The sequence below is a fragment of the Moschus berezovskii genome, chromosome 2 (genome assembly GCF_049115385.1).
Source record: "Moschus berezovskii isolate FMDL1 chromosome 2, NW_MosBer_1.0, whole genome shotgun sequence".
NCBI classification, from domain to species: Eukaryota; Metazoa; Chordata; class Mammalia; order Artiodactyla; family Moschidae; genus Moschus; species Moschus berezovskii.
This window is the reverse complement of record NC_142461.1, coordinates 67,660,821-67,682,787: the sequence shown is the minus strand read 5'-3', so window position 1 is coordinate 67,682,787 and position 21,967 is coordinate 67,660,821.

Here is a 21,967-nt window from a genome sequence, read left to right as displayed (position 1 = left end):
CGTTCCGTCGCTCAGTCGTGTCCGACTCTATGCGACCCCGTGGACTGTAGCCTACCAGGCTTCTTCGTCCATGGGATTCTCCAGGCAAGAATACTGGAGTGGGTTACCGTTTTGATCGTCCTCAATTTGTTGGCAGAAGAGGGCGATAGGGAGGTCCCTACCGCTACCCGCGGGAGAGTGGGGGCAGCCCCTCGCCAGGCTCCATCCTGCTCAGGGTAGGCGCAAGTGTCCCTAGATGCAGATGGGACGCAGGAGCGAGCCTGCGCCCTTGATCCCCGACAGAGCGGACTGTTCTGGCCGATGGCATAGGAGGTGTGGCTCGCAGCCCTGTTGTTAACCAGGGCCGTCTTGCCTGGAAAATCCCCATGAACCGAGAAGCCTGGCGGGCCGCAGTCCATGTAGTCGGAGTCAAACGCGACTTTAGCGATTGAGCACGCAGGGTGATAGAGGAAAAATTTTAAAGATCAAAAACCACACGAGCAGAGGTCTCAACTTTGTTCAGATAACCTATATTTGAGCATCTAATAGGCAATAACTAGACCAGATAGCTCAGCTGGTAAAGAATCTGCCTGCAATGCAGGAGACCCTGGTTCCATTCTGGATTGGGAAGGTCCTCTGGAGAAGGGCTATACCACTCACTCCAGTATTCTTGGGCTTCTCTGGTGGCTCAGCTGGTAAAGAATCCACATGCAGTGTGGGAGACCTGGGTTGGATCCCTGGGTTGGGAAGATCCTGGAGAAGGCAAAGGCTAACCACTCTGGTATTCTGGCCTGGAGAATTCCATAGACTACAGTCCATGGGTTTGCAAAGAGTTGGACACGACTGAGTGACTTTCACTTTATGACTTGTCTGGTGGCTCAGACTGTAAAGAGTCTGCATGCAGTGCAGGAGACCTGGGTTCAATTTGGGTTCAATCCCTGGGTCGGGAAGATCTCCTGGAGAAGGAAATGGCAACCCACTTCAGTATTTTTGCCTGGAGAATCCCACAGATCGTGGAGCCTGTGGGGTCGCAAAGAGTCAGACACGACTGAGCAACTTCACTTTTTTAAGGGCAGAACTCCAGGAGTATAGAGGTGATGATGATGTCCTTCTAGAAGCTTACTGTGAGAGGGATATGAGATAAATACCAGGACAATGTACTACATGAGAAAATAACCATCTCCAAGGGTGAAGTGATCCAGGGCAGCTTTGGGAAGGTGTGACGTCAGAGTTGAGTCTTGAATGAAGATTTACCTAGAGCAAAAGGGATGAAGGAAAGGGGAATCCAGGTGTCCAGGTAATATGAACACATAAGCAAAGGCAAAAAGGAGGCAGTTTAGGGTATTTGTAAAACAAGAACAGCACCATCCACTTTATTGGGCATCTGTAAGGATTCTAGGACGACCTTCCCAGGTGGTACTACTAGTGGTAAAGAACCCGGCTGCCAATGCAGGAGACAGAAGACAAGAGGGTTAGATCCCTGGGTCGGGAAGATCTCCTGAGGAGGGCATGGCAAGCCACTCCAGTATTCTTGCCTGAATTCCATGGACAGAGGAGCCCTGTGGGCTGGGATCCATAGGGTCACAAAGAGTCATACACTAAAGCGATTTAGCATGCACACACACAAGGATTCTATGAACCAATATGATAAGCCTTTCAGAAATGTTCACTGCTATTAGAAGAACAGAACATGTACTTTAGGAGACCGTGAGAGTCCAGGCAGGGAACCTGGGCAGAAGTCAGAGAAAGGAGGCTGGAAAGCCAAGCTGTGAAGTTTGGATTTGGATTTGGTTTGCAATGGAGAGAAAGCAGGCGCTATATCAAATTGTGTATTAGGATTCATGCTGGCTAATGGGTGTTTAGGGTGGAGATGTTGCCTTGTGGCTTAGTCGCTCAGTCATGTCCGACCCACTGGACTGTAGCCCACCAGGCTCCTCTGTCCATGGGCTTCTCCAGACAAGAATACTGGAGCAGGTTGCCATTCCCTCCTGCAGGGGATCTTCCTGACCCAGGGATCAAACCCACCTCTCCTGCACTACAGACGGATTCATTACCATGAAGCCACCAGGGTGGCTTAGCATGGAGACGACCAGGGTGAAACGGGAGGTGGGGAAATGTGGGAATTAGGGAAAGAAGCACAGATATGAGATGCTGTCATGCTGTAGTCCTCCAGACACACACCAATGGAGGCGGGGGTGAAACCAGAGTGGCTCGAAAAATACCATGTGCTGACCACAAAGCCAGGGTAGCAGAGAGAAAGGTGGAGCCATTAGCAAAGACAGAGACACCGACGTGTCACCCTGTGCCTGGAACCTAACTCATTAGCTCACTGTCCTCCTCTGACTAGTGAAAACCAATCCCTGCCTTGCAGGATCGTTGTAAGAATGAAATAAATCAACAAATGCAAAGCAGCTTCCTACACAGCAAGGATTGAACATGTTTTAACCCTCTCGTCTCCCATTATGAAAATGCTGTCTTGTGTTGCCTTGTAATTATTTCATGTGGCAAAGTTTTATCTTCTAGGCCAGTTCATCAGCATTCATACAAATATTTTCCAAGTCTCCAATTTTCTTACTGATCATTTTTGTACTTTGTGCTTACACCTACCTCATATAGAAATTTTCTTCTTTCTGTTTCTTGATGTCTCTGCGTCTAGACCAGTGGTTCTCAACAAAGGTGAGTTTGTCTCACAGGAGACATTTGACAATGTCTGCAGACATTTTTGGTCTTCATTATTGGGAGGTGGATGCTGCCAACACTTGGTGGGCAGGAGCCAGAGATGGCACTAAACATCCAAGAGTGCACAGGACAAGCCTCCACAACAGAGAATTATCCAGCCCAAAATGTCAGAAGCATCAAGAATGGGAATCCCTGATCTAGACCCTCCTTGAGGGCATGACTGGATCTTATTTATCTTTGTACCCCTTGGTTCTAGCACAGAATGTGGGCTTAATAAACAGGGATCAAATAGAAAAGAAATCAGGAAATTTATGATTTACAGGCAAGAAGAGGGACTTCATTTGGAGCAAGTCAATGTTGAGAATTTAGCAGGATCACAGGGGAAGAGGCATGGGGGGCCAGAAGACAAAAGAGAATTTGGAGCAGGACACATGGAGCCATTCCACCACCCATGAGAATGGTGTTGAGTAACTGCTTTGTATGAGGTGCTGTGCTAGATGCTGTGGCATCAAAGGTGAGCAACCCCATCCTTACTTGTAAAGAATTCGTGGTCCATGGGAGGTAGAGTCACAGAGAAGTAAATCCAGTAGGAGCAGAGCTTGTGGGAGCCCTGAGGATGGGCCACTAATGTTGCCTGGGAATTCATGGATAATGTGAACATTGACCAGAGACAGGAGGGACCCGGAGAGATCTTCTGGGTGAAGAAGAAGAGAGAAACTGGAGGATATTCCAGGCAATGGGAATTGCTCTTGCCAAGATAGAATGGTGCGAACACCTGGCTGAGCTACATGAAAAGATGGTGAGGAGTGAGGTGTGTGGTGGGGAATAGCAGATATTTGGAAAAGGGTGAAGCATTTGTGGGTGGGCAGAAAGAGGGTGGTGAAGAGTTTTGAATAGTAGCCACATGGTATCCTGTGTAATGAGCCCCGATTTCCTTTTAAATCAAAGAGTTCTTGACCCGCCACCTTGTCTAAGTCAAGAGCTGCTGTCGTGTCCTGGAAAGGTAGTGCTGCTTACTTTTTTAGGATAGACAAGGCTTAACTGTATCCTTGGGCAAAGGAGAGAGAGATTGAAGATAGAAAAGAGAAAGTGAGGGTAGTTGACAAAGAAGTTTGGCAGAGAAGGCTGGCAGGTGAGCAACCGATTTAAGTAGGACACTTTGCTGTTGGATGTCTTTCTTCCTCACTCTGAGTTAAGAAGTGTTTGTTTCCTAAGAGCATCCCAGAGCATACTTGGCTTTGAGCTGTAAGGTGGCATTCTGGCTCCCCTGGCACTAGGGCCAGGAGGGTTTTCTGCTCCATAGGAATCCAGGTGAAAAGACCAGGTTCTGGTTAGGACAGGAGTACCTAAGATATGTTGGGATCTGTGGCAGCCAAAATAATGCCCCCCAATAATACCCACATCCTAATTCCCAAAAACCATGACTACATTACCTTATGTGAGAAAAGAAGTTTTGTGGATGTGATTAAGTGATGATCTTGAGATGCAATGTTATATTGAATTATCCAGGATGGGCCCACTGTCATCACAGGGGTGTTTATAAGAGGAAGGCAAGAGGGTCAGAGAAGGTGACAACAAAAGCAGAGATCAGAGAGTCGGGGAGAGATTTGAAGGTACTGCCCAGCCGACTTTGAGGATGGAGGAAGGGCTGTTAGCCAAGGAGTGTAGACAGATGCTGGAAACCTCCCTGGAGCCTCCAAAATGCTCTGCTGACACTTTGATTTTAGTTCAGGGAGGCCCACTTTGGACTTCTGATTACTTTAGGATAAATGTGTGCTGTTTTTTACCACTAAGTGTACGGTGATTTACTGCAGCAGCCATAGGAAACTAACATAGCGTCTTTCCCCCATCTCCAGTTGAAAGATTTCTTTGCACGTGTGCACATTTCACAAGATTCTTGGCAACCATTTAGAAGACAGAATCTAAACACTGGACTTCTCTGTTCAACCTTGGAACGTGTTTCACAGCTGTGGAAACTGGAGTTTAAATCTTAATAGAACTCCACAGGAATTTAAGACGCTTTAAAACAAGCTATATTTTGACCTCAAATTAGGCATCTGGCAGTCTCATTACAGACTCTCCTGCAGACCCCAGTGTGGCAAGGAATTAAATTCACCAGCATTCTCTGCTTCAGAGGAAGTGTCCTCTGAGAATTCCAGCTGGATTGAACCTTCTTCATCTGTGATGGACAGAGCACAGCAACATCCCGAATGTGTTTGTTTCACTTAATCCTTTCAAGTGCCTTTGGGGAATAAACGGTAGCGCAGTGGTTGAAGTCTTCAGTTTTTTAGCCCACCTCCATTTCCTTCAACTCTAAGTAACTGCTTTACATGCCAGAATAGGTTACCATAGCAATATTTTCTGAGCAATAGGTGGGCTGAATTGCACTATTGAAGACTCACAGGAGAAAATATGAAATAAAACCTGAGAAAGTCCAGCCAAGCTGCAGAGCCTCAAGGCTATTAAAACAAGGGGCTCAATGGGTTCCCTTGTGATCAATCAGAAAAGCTGTAGCCCCCAGCTCGAATCAAGTGCTGTGTGGGCAACTATAAATCACCCCCCAAATCCCCACCTCCTCATCTTCAAGCACCTATCCACGAAGCTCAAATGCTAAAAACAAATGAGGAGAGGGGGGATCTTAGAAATTCATATCCACAAAGGGTACTTGACAAAGCTCTCCTATGGGAATCCTGGGAAGGTGGTGGTCATCATGCCAGGATAATTTTTGGATCTTTCTGCATACCCACTTAAAAAGAGAGCAACCAGAGAGCAAAAAAATCCATAGAAAAATAAAAGGAAAAAGCCACAGGCAATAATTACAACAAAAAGTAGGTTACAGAGAATCCTGTTGAATCCCACAGCACAAGTGGGTGGGACAAAGCAGCCAACAACCACAGACCTGTTTGTTATTGGCAAAGTGCAGGAGGAAATGATGGGAAATCATGCAGTAGCCAACAGACCTAAGAACAGGAGCACCCCCAAAATAACCGACAAGGGGACACTTTGAGTCCAGCTGCTAAAACTGGAGGTTTTCCCATTCTATCGTGAGTAAGGGCAAAGTCAGAAGGACTGGAGGAGTCTAGTCCCTTTGAACTCTTTCTGATAGCTCTATTGAGATATAATATACAGGTTTATTGGGCTTCCTAGGTGTTTCTAGCCCACTCCAGTGTTCTTGCCTGGAGAATCCCAGGGACAGGGGAGCCTGGTGGGCTGCCATCTATGGGGTCACACAGAGTTGGACACGACTGAAGTGACTTAGCAGCAGCAGCAGGTGTTGCTAGTGGTAGAGAACCTGGCTGCTAATGCAGGAGATGTAAGAGACTTGGATTTGATCCCTGGGTCAGGAATATCCCCTGGAGGAGGGCTTGGCAACCCACTCCAGTATTTTTGCCTGGAGAATCCCTATGGACAGAGGAGCCTGGTGGGCCAGAATCCATAGGGTCACAGAGTCAGACACAACTGAAGCAACTTTGCACACACTCATAGGGGTATATTACTATAGAATTCTAGTACCATACAATTTCACCCCCGAAAGTATTTTTCATGTATTCAAGAAGTTGTGCAACTATCACCACAATCAATTTTAGAACATTGTCACTACCTCAGAAAGCAAACCTGTACCCATTAGCAGTTTCCTCATTCCCCCTGCCTCTGGTCACTGACAATTACTAATATACATGTACCTATTCTTTATGGAATCATACAATATGAGTCCTTTTGTGCCTGGTTTCTTTCACTGAGCATGTTTTCAAGGTTTATCCATGTTATCATGCGAACTTTTCAGGGCTTCCCAGGTGGCTCAGTAGCAAAGAATCTGCTTGCCAGTTCATGAGATGCAAGAGACCCAGGTTTGATCCCTGGGTTGGGAAGATCCCCTGGGGGAGGAAATAGCAACCCACTCCAGTATTCTTGCCTGGAAAATTCCATGGACAGAGGAACCTGGTGGGTACAGTCTGTGCCGTTAAAAAGAGCTGGACATGACAGTGACGGAGCACCCTCACATGAACTACACTCCCTTTTCAGGCCAAATAATAATCCACTGTATGAATATACCAAATTTTACTTATCCATTTGTTCATTGATTGACATTTGGGTTGTTTCTGTGTTAGGATGTTATAAAGAATGCTGTCATGAACAAGTGTAAGTAGTTATGTGGACACAAATTTTCATCTCTCTTGGAGTAGAATTGTTGAGTCAAATAGCAACTCATGATTAATTTTTTTGTGTGTAACTGCCAGACTGTTTTCCAAAGTGTCTGCACCATTTACATTTTTAACAGCATTGCACGAAGTTTCTGATTTCTTCACATCCTTGACGACACTGGTTATCATCCAACTGTTGATTATAGCCATCAGTGATCTCATTGTGGTTTTGATTTTTATTTCTTTGTTAACTAATGATGTCATAAAGATTTTCCTCCATGTTATCTTCTAAAAATTGCAGAGTTGTAGCTCTTACCTTTTGGTCTTTCATCTATTTTAGTTAATTTTTGTATATGGTGTGAAGTAAGGATCTAACATCATTCTTTCACATGTAGATATCCAGTTGTTCCAGCACCATTATTTGAAGAGGATGTAGTTTCCCCCATTGGACAGTCTTGGTATCGATGTCAAAAGCCAATTGGCCATAAATATATGGGGTTATTTTTGGACTCTCTATTCCAGAGGTCTGTTTTATCTTTTCTTGTGCCAGTACCACACTATTTTGATTATTCTGACTTTATAGTAACTTTTGAACTTGGGAATTATGGGCCTTACAACTCTACTTTTCTTTTACAAAATTATTTTGGCTATTTGGGGGGTCCCTTAAGATTCTGTATAAATTTTAGGATCAGGTTTTTTATTCTGTGAGAAGGCCATTGTGATTTTGATAGGGATTACATTGAATTTGTAGATCACACTGGGAAGTATTTCTGTCTTAACAATATTGTCTTCCAATGCATGGGCATAAGATGTCTCCCTATTTATTAAAGTCTTTTAAAATTTCTTGCAGCAATATTTTGTAGTTTCAATTTACAAGTCTTGAACCTTTTTGATTGATTTTATTCCTAAGTATTTTATTCTTTTTAATGTTACTGTAAATGAAATTTAAAATTTCCTTTTTGGATTACTCATTGTTTGCGTATGGAAATATAATTTGTTTTTGCATGTTGATCTTATTGCCTGCAACTCTGATGGATTTGCTTTTTGGTTCTCATAGTTTTTTGTAAATTCTTTAGTGTTTTCTTCGTACAACATCATGTCATCTGTGACATGTCTTAGTTCGTTCTTTCTGGTTTGAATGCCTTTTATATATTTTCTTGTCTAATTGCTATGGCTTAAACTATGGTGAACAGAATTATTGAAAGTGGACATCCTTGTTTTGTCCCTAATCTTAGGGGGAAAGCTTTTAGACTTCATCATTGAATGTGGTGTTAGCTATGGGTTTCTCATATATATCCTTATTATGTTAACAAAGTTCTCTTCTAATCCTAGTTTATGTATTGTTTTATCTTGGAAGGGTGATAGATTCCTCAAATGCCTTTTTTCCCCTGCATGCATAATTTTTTTAAAGATTTGGAAACAACACCCAAAGATTACCCTATATTTATTCTCTATTTCACGTTTCAGTTCAGTTCAGTCGCTCAGTCATGTCTGACTCTTTGCGACCCCATGAATCACAGCGTGCCAGGCCTCCCTGTCCATCACCAACTCCCAGAGTTCACTCAAACTCACGTCCACAGAGTCAGTGATGCCATCCAGCCATCTCATCCTCTGTCATCCCCTTCTCCTCCTGCCCCCAACCCCTCCCAGCATCAGGGTCTTTTCTAGTGAGTCAACTCTTTGCATGAGGTGGCCAAAGTATTGGAGTTTCAGCCTTAGCATCAGTCCTTCCAGTGAACACCCAGAACTGATCTCCTTTAGAATGGACTGGTTGGAAAAAATAAAGTTTTATTTTCCATTGTGATTGACTGCCATTAGCCTTTCTTAAAGTCAGTAAGAAAACTAACGGCTAGTATTTGGCTGGGGAAGTTTTTAAACAGTCTGACGATTTTCAGAATTTGTCATGGAATCAATCATGGCAGGGAAAGGGATGGGTCTGGTTGTAGTGACTTCATCATTCCTGTATCATTTCACCCTCAATAAAGAATACTATGACGCTGGTAGCTTCATATCTTGCCAACAGAATATATATGTTACTCAAAAGAGACAACAAGGACTAGCAGCTCCTTTGACTAGATGAATTCAACTGTCAAATTACTGAGGAAACAGAAAAATCTCCACTGGACCATACAGGCATAACACAAGAGACTTGAGAAAGAAAAACAGATAAAATCCTCCATGACAAGATCATCAGGGAAGTGAAAAGCAATTTGCATGGAAAGCTTTATCACACAAAATGTGAGCTCCTTTAAGGCAGCTTAAGTCCAATTTATCTATTTCTTTAAAAGATTTGCAAGAAAAATCAATAGAGAGCTAGTTTATTAAAATTGTTGCAAAGAAAGGGAAAGGAAATATACACATATTTCTACAATTAAGAATGAAATATGAACCACAATGAGTTACCACTTCACACCTGCTAGGATGTGTATAGTTTTAGAAGCAAGTGCTGGTGAGGATGTGGAGAAATTGTAGCTCTCACACTTTGCTGGGTAGAATGTAAAATGGTGCAGTTACTGTGGAAAGCAGTTTCCATCCTAGCGTCCTGTGTTTTTTTTTTTCTTCTTTTCAAAGCCTACCCATCAACAAGTCCCAATACTTACAACACCTCCTCCAGGAAGCACCCCCTCACTGCTCTCACCCCCCTGAAGTTATCTCCTGTGTGTTTCGAATAATAACTTATGGCTCTTTGTTAGACATCATCTTGTATTGCTCTCAACCTATTTAATGTGCACTTTTTCATCCATCAAATTGTGTCTTCACCATTCTACCTCATCATAGATATTGCAGGTGCGGTTCCCTAGGACACAGACGCTAGGATGGAGACTGATGTGCAGGAAGTTCATTGGGGTGTGACTCAGAGGAAAACATCACCTTCTGGGGCTGAGGGAGAAGCTGTGCTGAGACGCAGTCTCCAAAAAGTCACAGTTAAGCCCCTCGGTTCTGAAGCTGAGATGACCCATCTGAGTCTCAGGTTGGGAAATGTGGGCTGAGACTTTATACTGCGCGTTGATCTTGGCTGAAGGGTCCTGGCAGGGGCTGCAACCTAAGCCAGGAGCTTCCTTCATTGAAGGCAATTCCAGAGGATCTTGGGGGTATAGAGGGCTGTTGGTAGCAGCTTCCCCAGCAGCCAGGGGACCGGGTCCTTCTGTTCTAAAAGTGGAACTGGGTGTCAACCCTGAGGGCTAAAAGTAAGTCAGGAAAGAAAAGGGGAGACAGATGGAAAAGAGGACAAAGGGGAGGGGTCCATTGGGTTACTTTGGGTCTTGTTTGGCGCCAGATGTAATAAGGTAGTCACTCCCTTGTTAGGGCGACGAGCTGCAAGGAAACGAGAGAATCACTATGCAGGGTGGTGACGTGTCCTGTCTAAGGGGCTCTGCTGGTCGCTGGCTGAGCCAGGATTTGTGCCCACAAGTGTCAGGCTCAGCCTGAGTCCCCCTTCACCATCCTCCTGGTTGGCACACTGAGCCTCCGGTAACAGTAACGTCATCATTTGGAAAGTATCTGGAGATGCTGAAGGAAAAGTGGGCGCAAAACCAAGAAAGACAATTTTGCAAATCCTCTGCTTTCTCTGTAATCCTTAGAGACTGAAAGAAAAAGTTCACAGAAGGAAGATAATTCTGTGCACGATAGAGGCATTTTTGAAAGGTAAACGTTGCCTAAAATGAGCATATCCAGATTCCAGGCTTTCTGATAAAGCTCAGAAAAGAATTCAAACTTTTGGAGATATAAAGACTGTGCCTGGAATATGCTGGAAATCTGAAATTACAAACATCAAAGAAAGTCCATGGCCCCCGCAAAAGATCAAATCACAGTAAAGAGAAAGATCCAAATGACAGCGGCAGGGAGGAGGAAGTGGGAGGCAGAGGTGAGCCCAGCTGGCATGATTTGGGCAACTTGAAAGTATTATTCCCACTTCCAACTTCCAAAGCTCATTTAGTGGTCAGTTATCACACCAGGGGAATAGGGACCACGGAGGCCATTCCTGCAGCTCAAGAATCTGAATTTATCTCAGAACGCTACTCCTCTCTCCTGCTTCCCCCCACACTGGGAAGGAATTAAAGTCCAAGGCTTCTAGAAATCATAATACCTTCTTCCCTCAAGGATCTTGGGCAGAATTGGGGCTTTCATCCGAGAGTGTGAGGCAGGACAGTGAGTGAGGAATTTTTCCTAGAATCTGTACTTAAATCCATGCCTTTTTCAAAATATTTCATGCTTTTCTCTCACACCTTGCAGTTAAAATTCACAGCAAGCTAGAGACTGGTAGGATATTTCTTTATGGCTCTCTGTATTCATCCTGTAAAGCTATAAGTTAAATTTACCAAATATCATCTGATCTTGATCTATTTTTCTAACCTGTACTTTTCTCTCCATGGGGTGTTTCCTAGTTCATCTTTCCAAATGAAGAGACTCAGAGACCTTTGATTTATTTTGTTTTCTAAGCACAGTTTTCTTTGGCTCCTCTGGGGTTAGAAATGTCAACCATTGGTCATTCTAGGATTGACGGCTCAGGTACAGGTCACTCAGCTGTGTCCGACTCTCTGCAACCCCACGGACTGTAGCCCACCAGGTTCTTCTGTCGGTGGGATTTTTCCAGGCAAGAATTCTGGAGCAGGTTGCCATTTCCTCCTCCAGGGGATCGAATTCACGTCTCCTGCATCTTCTATCAGAGAAGGCAATGGCAAGCCACTCCAGTACTCTTGCCTAGAAAATCCCATGGATGGAGGAGCCTGGTAGGCGGCAGTCCATGGGGTCGCTAAGGGTCGGACACAACTGAGCGACTTCACTTTCACTTTTCACTTTCACACATTGGAGAAGGAAATGGCAACCCACTCCAGTGTTCTTGCCTGGAGAATCCCAGGGACGGGGGAGCCTGGTGGGCTTCCGTTTATGGAGTCACACAGAGTCGGACACGACTGAAGTGACTTAGCAGCAGCAGCAGCAGCGTCTTCTATATTGGCAAGATGATTCTTTACCACTGAGCCACCTGGGAAGATCCAGAGTTAAATCAACTGGTCCTTAAAGCTCAGATAGGGTGAAGGATAAAAATTAGCCTGCAGGGGGGAATGGGAGTAATTCCGGATCTCATTGCAGCCCTCCTTCTCAATTTTGTCTTTCTGCTTAAAATGTAGAAGTCCACCTAGACAACCCCTCTCTTCCATGCTCCCCCTTGTTTTCCTTATTCTGCTTTAACTCCTTCCCATGCTGGGAGGTAGCCTGTGGGAACATGAGCCAGAGGGCAGAGCTCTCGGTTCAGCGGGGCCAACCTGGGATATGACCTATTGGTGCAAGGTCCTGGTGGTTGTCTTTATTATCATGATTGACACTGAAGAACTTTCAGCTGTAGGCCAAGAATCTTTGCTAGAAGTCCTTGCTTTAGTAAGAAAAGAAGGATTTTCAAGGGTTGAGGTTTGAATGGGGACAAAACATTACTTTATTGTGGAAAAGAAGGTAGCTAGGGGGAAAATGGAGCCCACCTGCTAATTAAAACTCTTCAGAGTTGTAGGAGGAACAATTACCATAAGGCACTATTTCTCCCACTTTCCAGCAAACAAATTAGCTTCAACACCCACATGGTGGAAAAACAAACGCCAATTATGCCTGGATGTTCCTTGAACAAGCTTTCTCTTCCCTATCTCTATCTGATCGTTAATATTACTTTGATAGTGGGTTGCAGATAAGAAAAATCATTTTCACCCACTTTTATTCTAAGGCAAAGCCACGAGCAGTGGGGAGAGTGGGATCAACTCAAACCCAGATTAACTCCTCCATGTGTGTGAGGTGAGAAAAAATACCTTTTTCAACTCCAGATAGAACACAAACCTCTGGATGGCTGAGGACCAGTGATAGTCATCCACAGCATAGGAGAGGAATATGCTTTTAATTGTTAGATTTCAATGTAAATATAATTGATGAAATATGCCTTAAAATAGTTCTATAAAGGCAGATGGTGTTATAGCATATGTTAATGTACAGAGGATGTGTTTCTAGATGTATTTCTAACTACAGAAATAATGGAGTACCTGGCTGAGACTAGCCCCCATGCTTTTTAAAACCCTGATAAAGACCAGCAGTGGGTGTGAGGATGAGAGATGGGTATTTTAAGGTTGCAGGCAGTTATTGCTTTCTCTGGAGGAGCAGGCCTAAATTTCACCTTTGCTGGCAGGCAGTTCCTCTGAGCATTTTGGTTATGCCAGGACAGGGGTACAATCCGTTCAAAAGAGAATTTCAGAAACCACAAGGAGGGAAACTGGTCTGCATAGCTCCGTAAAAGAGCATGTTCACTGTGTGTGAACTCCTGGTCACATTCCCTTTAGGGGAAAAAACATTCTCCAAATATGGATTTAGACTATACTGTCCTTACATTCTGTTAGGTCCATACAGTTTCTGTCCTTTATCGATCCCATCTTTGCATGAAATGTTCCCTTGATATTTCTAATTTTCTTGAAAAGATCTCTTGTTTTTCCTATTCTGTTGTTTTCCTCTATTTCTTTGCATTGATCGCTGAGGAAGTCTTTCTTATCTCTCCTTGCTATTCTTTGGAACTCTGCATTCAGATGCTTATATCTTTCCTTTTCTCCTTTGCTTTTCGCTTCTCTTCTTTTCACAGCTGTTTGTAAGGTCTCCTCAGACAGCCATTTTGCTTTTTTGCATTTCTTTTCCATGGGGATGGTCTTGGTTCCTGTAAGCATCAATTCTTCGGCCATCAGCTTTCTTCACAGTCCAACTCTCACATCCATACATGACCACGGGAAAAACCATAGCCTTGACTAGGCGGACCTTGGTTGGCAAAGTAATGTCTCTGCTTTTTAATATGATATCTAGGTTGGTCATAACTTTCGTTCCAAGGAGTAAGCATCTTGTAACTTCCTGGCTGCAATCACCATCTGCAGTGATTTTAATAAAGTCTGACACTGGATCATGGAGAAAGCAAGAGAGTTCCAGAAAAACATCTACTTCTGCTTTATTGACTATGCCAAAGCCTTTGACTGTGTGGATCACAATAAACTGTGAAAAATTCTGAAAGAGATGGGAATACCAGACCACCTGACCTGCCTCTTGAGGAACCTGTATGCAGGTCAGGAAGCAACAGTCAGAACTGGACATGGAACAACAGACTGGTTCCAAATAGGAAAAGGAGTACGTGCTTATTTAACTTATACACAGAGTACATCATGAGAAACGCTGGGCTGAATGAAGCACAAGCTGGAATCAAGATTGCCGGGAGAAATATCAATAACCTCAGATATGCAGATGACACCACCCTTATGGCAGAAAGTGAAGAGGAACTAAAAAGCCTCTTGATGAAAGTGAAAGAGGAGAGTGAAAAGGTTGGATTGAAGCTCAACATTCAGAAAACAAAGATCATGGCATCTGGTCCCATCACTTCATGGGAAATAGATGGGGAAACAGTGGAAACAGTGTCAGACTTTATTTTTGGGGGCTCCAAAATCACTGCAGATGCTGATTGCAGTCATGAAATTAAAAGACGCTTACTCCTTGGAAGGAAAGTTATGACCAACCTAGATAGTATATTAAAAAGCAGAGACATTACTTTGCCAACTAAGGTCCGTCTAGTCAAGGCTATGGTTTTTCCAGTGGTCATGTATGGATGTGAGAGTTGGACTGTGAAGAAAGCTGATCGTCGAAGAATTGATCTTTTCAACTGTGGTGTTGGAGAAGACTCTTGAGAGTCCCTTGGACTGCAAGGAGATCCAACCAGTCCATTCTAAAGGAGATCAATCCTGGGTGTTCATTGGAAGGACGAGATCAATCCTGGGTATTCATTGGAAGGACTGATGCTAAAGCTGAAACTCCAATACTTTGGCCACCTCATGTGTCGAGTTGACTCACTGGAAAAGACTCTGATGCTAGGAGGGACTGGGTGAGAGGAGACGGGGACGACAGAGAATGAGATGGCTGGATGGCATCACCGACTAGATGGACATGAGTTTGAGTGAACTCTGGTATTTGGTGATGGACAGGGAGGCCTGGCGTGCTGTGATTCATGGGGTCGCAAAGAGTCGGACACGACTGAGTGAATGAACTGTCCTTACATTTTGTTTATTCTTGAGGGGTGTGTGTGTGTGTGAGCGCATGCTCTTGAAGAAGCATTCTTGTTCAAGAATTTAACAGCTGTATTAGGAGCAAAAAGGAGCTGGGACAGTAGCAGGAAGGAAGCAGTGAGATGTCTTCATTTCACAGTTGCATTATAAAGCTTCACACAAAGCGTCATTGTGATTGAATAACTCTGCTTCCAAGGAAGGTATCTCTTTGGATTTTCATATTGCCTAAGTGAGGACAGAAACTAAGGAAAGGCCTTATGAGGATGGTTTGTTTCTGATGGAAGCAGAAATTCTAAGGGCCAGACACCCCCAAAATGGGCTGGGCTGTGAAGATTGAGGGGTTGAGGCTGGAACTCCAGACTGGTGCAAACTCTTCGTGGGCCCCCACTTGGAGGGATCACCTACAATAGGGTGATTCGGAACAGCCATATCCAATGCTCAGTGCTGTCTTCTGTGTGATTCCTGGGGAACTAAGCCAGGGGACCATGCCAATGTTGAGGAATTTTCTCTGGGAAGATGTAGGAAGGGAAACTAGTAGGACTAAGACTTCTGTGGTGGAGCAGCACGTTTGAGATGGGAGATGCTGGCCAGAGAGACAAGTCCAAATTACCCAAGTCAGTGGTTCTCAGCTGCAGTGGTTTTGATCCCCAGGGAACGTCTGGAGACATTTGTGGTTGTCACACCTGGGGAGATGCTTCTAATATCTAGTGGGTGGAGGTCAAAGATGCTGCTAAATATCCTGTAACAACTGACCCCACCCCCCACAGCAAAGAATGATCTAACCCTAAATGTCAACAGTGCTCAGATTGAGGAACTCTGGCTTAGATGGAGGTACTAAATGCACTTGGATGTTCATACACAAATATAATGCAAGCTGAATCTGTAATAATCCAAAAGAAAAGGTTGTCTGGCAATAAAACAACACAATTAAATGTGTCTGTTGAGGATCTAGAGTGTGTCAGGTTTTGTCATGTGTTTTGGGGTTCCAGAAGCCAACAGGACAAACTTCTTGTCCTCGTGGAATTTATAGTTGGGAGAGGAGACCCCTAAGAATCATATATGTTTCAGATCATAATTATGCTATTAGCTCTTGTGAATTAACTCATTGAATTCTCCCTATAACCTTGTGAAATATGTGCTCCTATAATAACCCATTTATTAAGACACTGAGGTCTATGGACGTAAGTACCTTGTCCAGGGTCCCACTGCTGAAGTAAGTCCCAGTCTTTATAGCTTTTAAAATCATTTTTATCATCAAATAGACTTTAGAGCTTCACTAGCTATGTGATTTTGGAAGCTTAAATTATCTTGCTTCTTCTTTTATGTGTAGAATGGAGATAATGAAAGTATCACAGAAGGTTGTTAAGTAAAGTAAATGTGTTGATTGATAAAAAGTGCTTGCACATAGTGATGGTTTATAAGTTGTGTAAGGAAAGTGGAGAAGAGCTGAAAACCTGCTTTAGATCAGTGGCCCCCAAAGTGTGGTATAAATCAGCAAGAACATCTGGGAGCTTTATAGAAACGCAAGCTCCTGGAACTTCCTGGTAGTCCAGGGGATAACCATGCTCCTGGTGCCAGGGGCCAGGGTTCGATCCCTGGTCTGGGAACTAAGATCCCGCATACAGCAACTATTGAGCCCTCTCACAACTTGAGGAGTCTGTGCCCTGAAGACTGTGCAATGTGCAGTGTGACTGTGCAATGAAGACTCAGAACAGTCAAAATAAATACTTTTTAAAAAATGATTTCTTAATTTAAAATTGCAAACTCTTGCCCCCAGCTCAGGCCTAACTCTGGGACTGGGCCCTAGCATCTGGGTTCAACAAGCTCTGTGGGTAATTCTGATGCAGGTTGAAGTTCAAGAACTCATGCACGAGACCCTTTTGAGGGCAGTGGTGTTTAGGCTGTGGCACGGGAGTGCTTCGTCACCCAGTCCTAACTTCCTCCCCAACTACAAACTATGTTGGTTTTTTTCCCCCCAGATTTTTGGAACTCTATATTTCCTCCCTTCTCTTTGGCTGTTTCTTCACTTTTGCTTGGCTTCTTCTTGATCGATCCCTTCTCCTCACCATCTATGACCAGGTATCTTCCTTGATACCCTTCCACACCCTCAACCGCTCTCCACCCGTTACCAAGTCTGAGATCACTCTGCTCCCGCAAGATAAGTCAATGAATCTGAGCGAGGTGTTGGGGTCCGGAAAGGACTTTATCCAGGAATCAGCTGACCCATGGATGGAGAAGATGGAAGGCTAGAACCTCAAGATAACCATTTTTTTCCAGGCCTGCTTGCCAGGTTCTTTCAAGGATCAGGCATGAGAGGAAGAGGTGAAGAAAACAAAAGTTAAAATATCTGTTCAGTCCTTGCAAATGTCCCCTAGAATGGCGAAGCTCAGGCAAGGAATGTTTTAGTTTCACTTCCTTACAGTCCTTCACAGGTGGGCCGCTCAGGTTATCTCCCTGAGGCAGGCCATTATGTATGCTTACAAAAGCGGCAGGATGGGGGTCAAAGTCACAGAAGCAGATTCAGCATAAATTCAAAAGGAACCCTTCCAGCTTTCACACCTTCAGTGAGTTAGTTCTTGACTCTCTCGTTCCTTCACTTGCTCACTCATTCATGCCTGCATACATGCTCACTGAGCCACGGGAACAAGGGCAAGGAGAACCCAGCCATACCCTCAGGAACCCTGCTGCCTTCCAGTGAGAGGCAGAAACACGTGCTGTCCCAGGACTGCCTCAGGGTCCAGCCAGAACAAGGTCACTGCTGAGGCTGGGGCTGAGCAGAGGTGGGGACCAGGACCAGTTTCTCAAAGGAGGTGACACTTAACTAGGTCTGAGAGTTGATGAACTGATGAACTGAACGGATAGAAAAAGAGCCTGATAAAATAATGTTAAAAACCATCTGGAGAGCACAAGGGCAATAATACAAAAGGACAAAGGCTTTTTAAATAAAAGCAGAAGAAGGTCCTTGCGGGAGATGCCTGGAAGCACTAAAGCACAGAATCATATGATTAAAGATGATGGAAATGTTCTCCCTCTGTTTTCTTTAAAAGCAAAACCTGACAAACCAGAAGTGAATGAACCGCAGGCACTTGCAGACCCTTCTCTGCCAGTCCCTTTGTTTTGTTTTTGTTCTTTTGTCTCCAAGCCTCTGCTCACCTCTCTTCCTCAGATGGCTATGCCTCTGTCCTCCTCTTCCACCTCCCTCAGGGAAAGTCCTCCTGTCTTTTAGTGTCCAGGTCAAAAGCTGCTGCCCTATCTGCTCCTTCTCATTGGAGGTGACTCCTCTCCCGCAGCAAAACCAGATAACTTTGTTTCTACTTCTAATCAGCTGTTGGCACATTCTGCTGCATTCTAGTGCCATCACAGATAGATTTTGTTCTGTGTTGGATGAAAAGTCTTCAGGGTCAGAACAACATCTCACCTGCCTCTGAACCTCCCCATATCTTGCCCCCAACAGTCAGGACTGGGCTTTGCTGCACAGAATCACACATGGCCCAGGGATGAGAAGGCAGATCACCATTTCCTGCTGGGACACACACAGCGAGTCCAGAGAAATCAAAAAGTTAAATTCCTAAATCTATCCATAAACTTTAGTAACAGAAATAAAGGGCAGGAAAGTAACATCATTACAAAGTAAATCAAGAACATCGGTGGAGACAAAAACAATGGGTCCTATCATATAAAAGAAAAAATATTTACTCAACAAATGTAATAAAATTATAAATGCAAAGAGAGGAATGACAGAGAAAAAAGCATACGACAAGGATGAAAATCTGCTCTTTAATTACACTGAAATTGATCAATAGCCAGAAGATCGGTGTCCAGATTCTGATACAAAGTAGTTAAAAGGGGATGAATAGTTTCTACACAATAATATATACCTAATAAAAATCACCACGTGGAAAAATCAGGGTTTTTTAAACCATTGAAGAAAAGCAAACTAAAACAATTGAAATAAATCATTACACCCCAATTAAACACTTTTTTTCTAATAAAAAATTGATTTTGGCAGGACTCTCGGTCTCTCTCTTGTTTCTCCAATGCCAGAGCTAACACAACAGTGAATCCATTAAATCTCTCTAGGGTACACTTTGAAAATATGTAACAAGAGCAATCACACAATTCCTACAGTTCTACTCAGGCACTAAATTTGGGGGGGAATATATCAAGGAAATAATCTCAAAAGGGTGAAAGAATTATGCTAATTATAACTTTTTAAAACAGTTTTATTTGTTTATTCACTTTTGGCTGTGCTGGGTCTTTGCTGCTGCTCAGGCTTTTTCTCTCGCTGTGCGGAGTGGACTCTAGTTGCAGTATGTAGGCGTCTCAATGTGGTGGCTTCTATTGTTGCAGCGCTCGGGCTCTAGGGCACACAGGCTTCTGTAGTTGTGCCACGTGGGCTCAGTTGTTGCAGCTCACAGGTTCTAGAGCAGCGGCTCAGTAGTTGTGTATGGGCTTAGTTGCTCTTCAGCATGTGGGATCTTCCCGGACCAAGGATTGAACCCAGGTCTCCTCCATATGCAGGCGAATTCTTTTACCACTGAGCCACCAGGGAAGCCCTGCTAATTGTAATTGGAAAATCAGCAAACCAAAGGCCTGACAAGAACTGGGCAGGGCCTAGGAGTTTACGCTGTTTGCAGGCTAACAAGCCACCATGTAACTTTTTCATGGATGCTGTCACAAGACAAAAGACTCCCAGGCCAAAGGCAGAGGACTTTATTCCTCTGGGCAGAAGCTGCAGCTGGAGCTCCATGTTCATGTGAACTGGCTCTCCACGTTTCCCAAGGCCATGAGGCTCTAGAAAGGGCCCCAGGCTGGACCCTGCATAGGCAGGGGGCTGGGTTACAGAGACGAACACTTAGCTTGGGGGACTCCTCAGGGTCATAGTAATGGAAGCAAGCTTGCCCTTGGCCCAGGGGGAGGGATTCTTTCACTCTGTAAGGTGGCTTGCTGCACATACAACTTAAGAGATAGCCTGGATAATAACGAATCAGCACCTGGTAACCTTGTCCTGCCCTATATGGATGTGCAGGGGGCTCAGGGCCCTGGGTCACCTCTCTCAACTGTGCCTCAATTTACTCATTCAACATATCCATTTAAATTTATTGTCACCTTCTATGTACCTGGCACTAAAATACAGTTGACCCTTGAACAACAGGGGTGTGAACTGCACAGGTACACTTATACACAGGTTTTTTTTTCCCTATAAATACCTCTTACAGTACCATTCAACCAAGCAGTTGCTTGAATAAGTGAATGTAGAATTGCAGATAGGAGGACTGATTGTAAAGTTATAGGTAGATTTTCCACAGCACACCACCCTTAATCCCCAGCTCCAGGGTCTACTGTAGATGCTCAGGATATAGTGGTGAATATATTTCCTGCCTAAGAAGAGCTGGGGCTTCCTTGGTGGCTCAAACAGTAAAGAATCTGCCTACAATGCAGGAGACCGGGGTTCTATCCCTGAGTCAGGAAGACCCCCTGGAAATTCCGTGGGCAGAGGAGCCTGGTAGGGTACTGTCAATGGGGTGGTAAAGAGCTGGACACCACTGAGCAACTAACAAATACTTTCACTTTTCTTTCAAAAAGAGCTTACATAGTAGGGAGTTAGATATCAAAAAGGAATTAAATAAATAACCTGATTTCCATGAAATGTTGTGAAGACAAATAAAGCAGAAGAGTGGGACAGAGTTGCCTTTAGATAGAGTGACAGATTGTAGATCCGATGATCAGGGATGGTCTGAAAAGGTAACACTGGATCAGAGACCAGAAGGAAATAAGCAAATGAACCACATGACTACCTAATGGAAGAGCATCCCAGGGACCAGCATACCCACACCCCATAGCACTGGGAATGGGATGTGCTTGTCACCTTCAAGGAACAAGAGCCAGGGTGGCTGGAGTGTGGTGAGCAGGGGAAAGTAGTCAGAGATGAGAGTAGGAAAGCCCAAGAGACAATACAGTTTTGTAATGGGGACAATATAGCTTTTTAAAATGACAAACAGACTTTTCACATGAGACAGTTTATAAAACAGAGTTCAATAGGGTGGGAGGTAGGAAAGAGGCCCAAGAGGGATGGAACATATGTATATCTATGGTTGATCCATATTGATGTATGGCAGAAACCAACACAATATGGTAATTATCCTTCAATTAAATAATTTTTAAATAAATAAAAGAGTTCAATAAAAACCATCAAACTGAACCCCCAGTCCAATGTATGGAGATTGGTATCAAGGATAGATGTAAGAGGGGATCAGAAGAACTGAGCCTTGTCCCCACCATCGGTTAATAGGCAACAAACCTCTTGCTGTTTCTCCATCTGCAAGTAGGTAAGATTAAGTGAAATAAAAGGTGAGAATGTATTTTGTGGCTACAAATACTTGAGAGAGTACCACTGTAAAAACACAATCTGCATCAAAAGGTCACAAGAAAATGGAATTTGAGCTTTGAAATAGAAATTTAAAATAGTAGCAGCAGTCATCATTTATTGAAATTTTAGTAAACTATTAAACTATAGCTTTCATGACAGATATAGTTATCCTCATTTTTAAAATGAGAAAACGGTCTCAGAAAGCTTAAGTTGCTCAAGTCTCTGACCTAATACATGGAACAATATAAAAAACATAACTACGAAGAGAGTATATATAGCAACATGAAAAATAGTAAGAAAAATCTGCAAAATAAAAAATTGATTTTAGGCATGAAAAATGTATGTGGATAGATGCAAAGAACGGAAAACAAAAGCATGCCCTGCATCTGACTGGGGCAAGATGAATACTTTTACATTTTTGATATTTTTTGCTCTTGTTAGAATGTTTGCCCAATAAGAGAGCGAGAAAATTCTTGCGAAACTGTTTCAAAGAGTAGTCACCATTTCTTTCTAAAGGATGGTGTGTTTGTCATGTCAATTTTCTCAACACCATCCCAAAGCCAGCTTTTTCCACGTTTCATGCAAACCCTGCTCCTCGGCATTTACACCTTCTTTTCCATCTCCTGGCGGCTTGACCCCAGCTACTCACACTCTGGCCAGGTCCCATCCTCCATTTATCTCTGTGCAGCAGTGAAATGCCTTCCTAACAGTTCAGTAAGCCTAAGGGCTTCTCC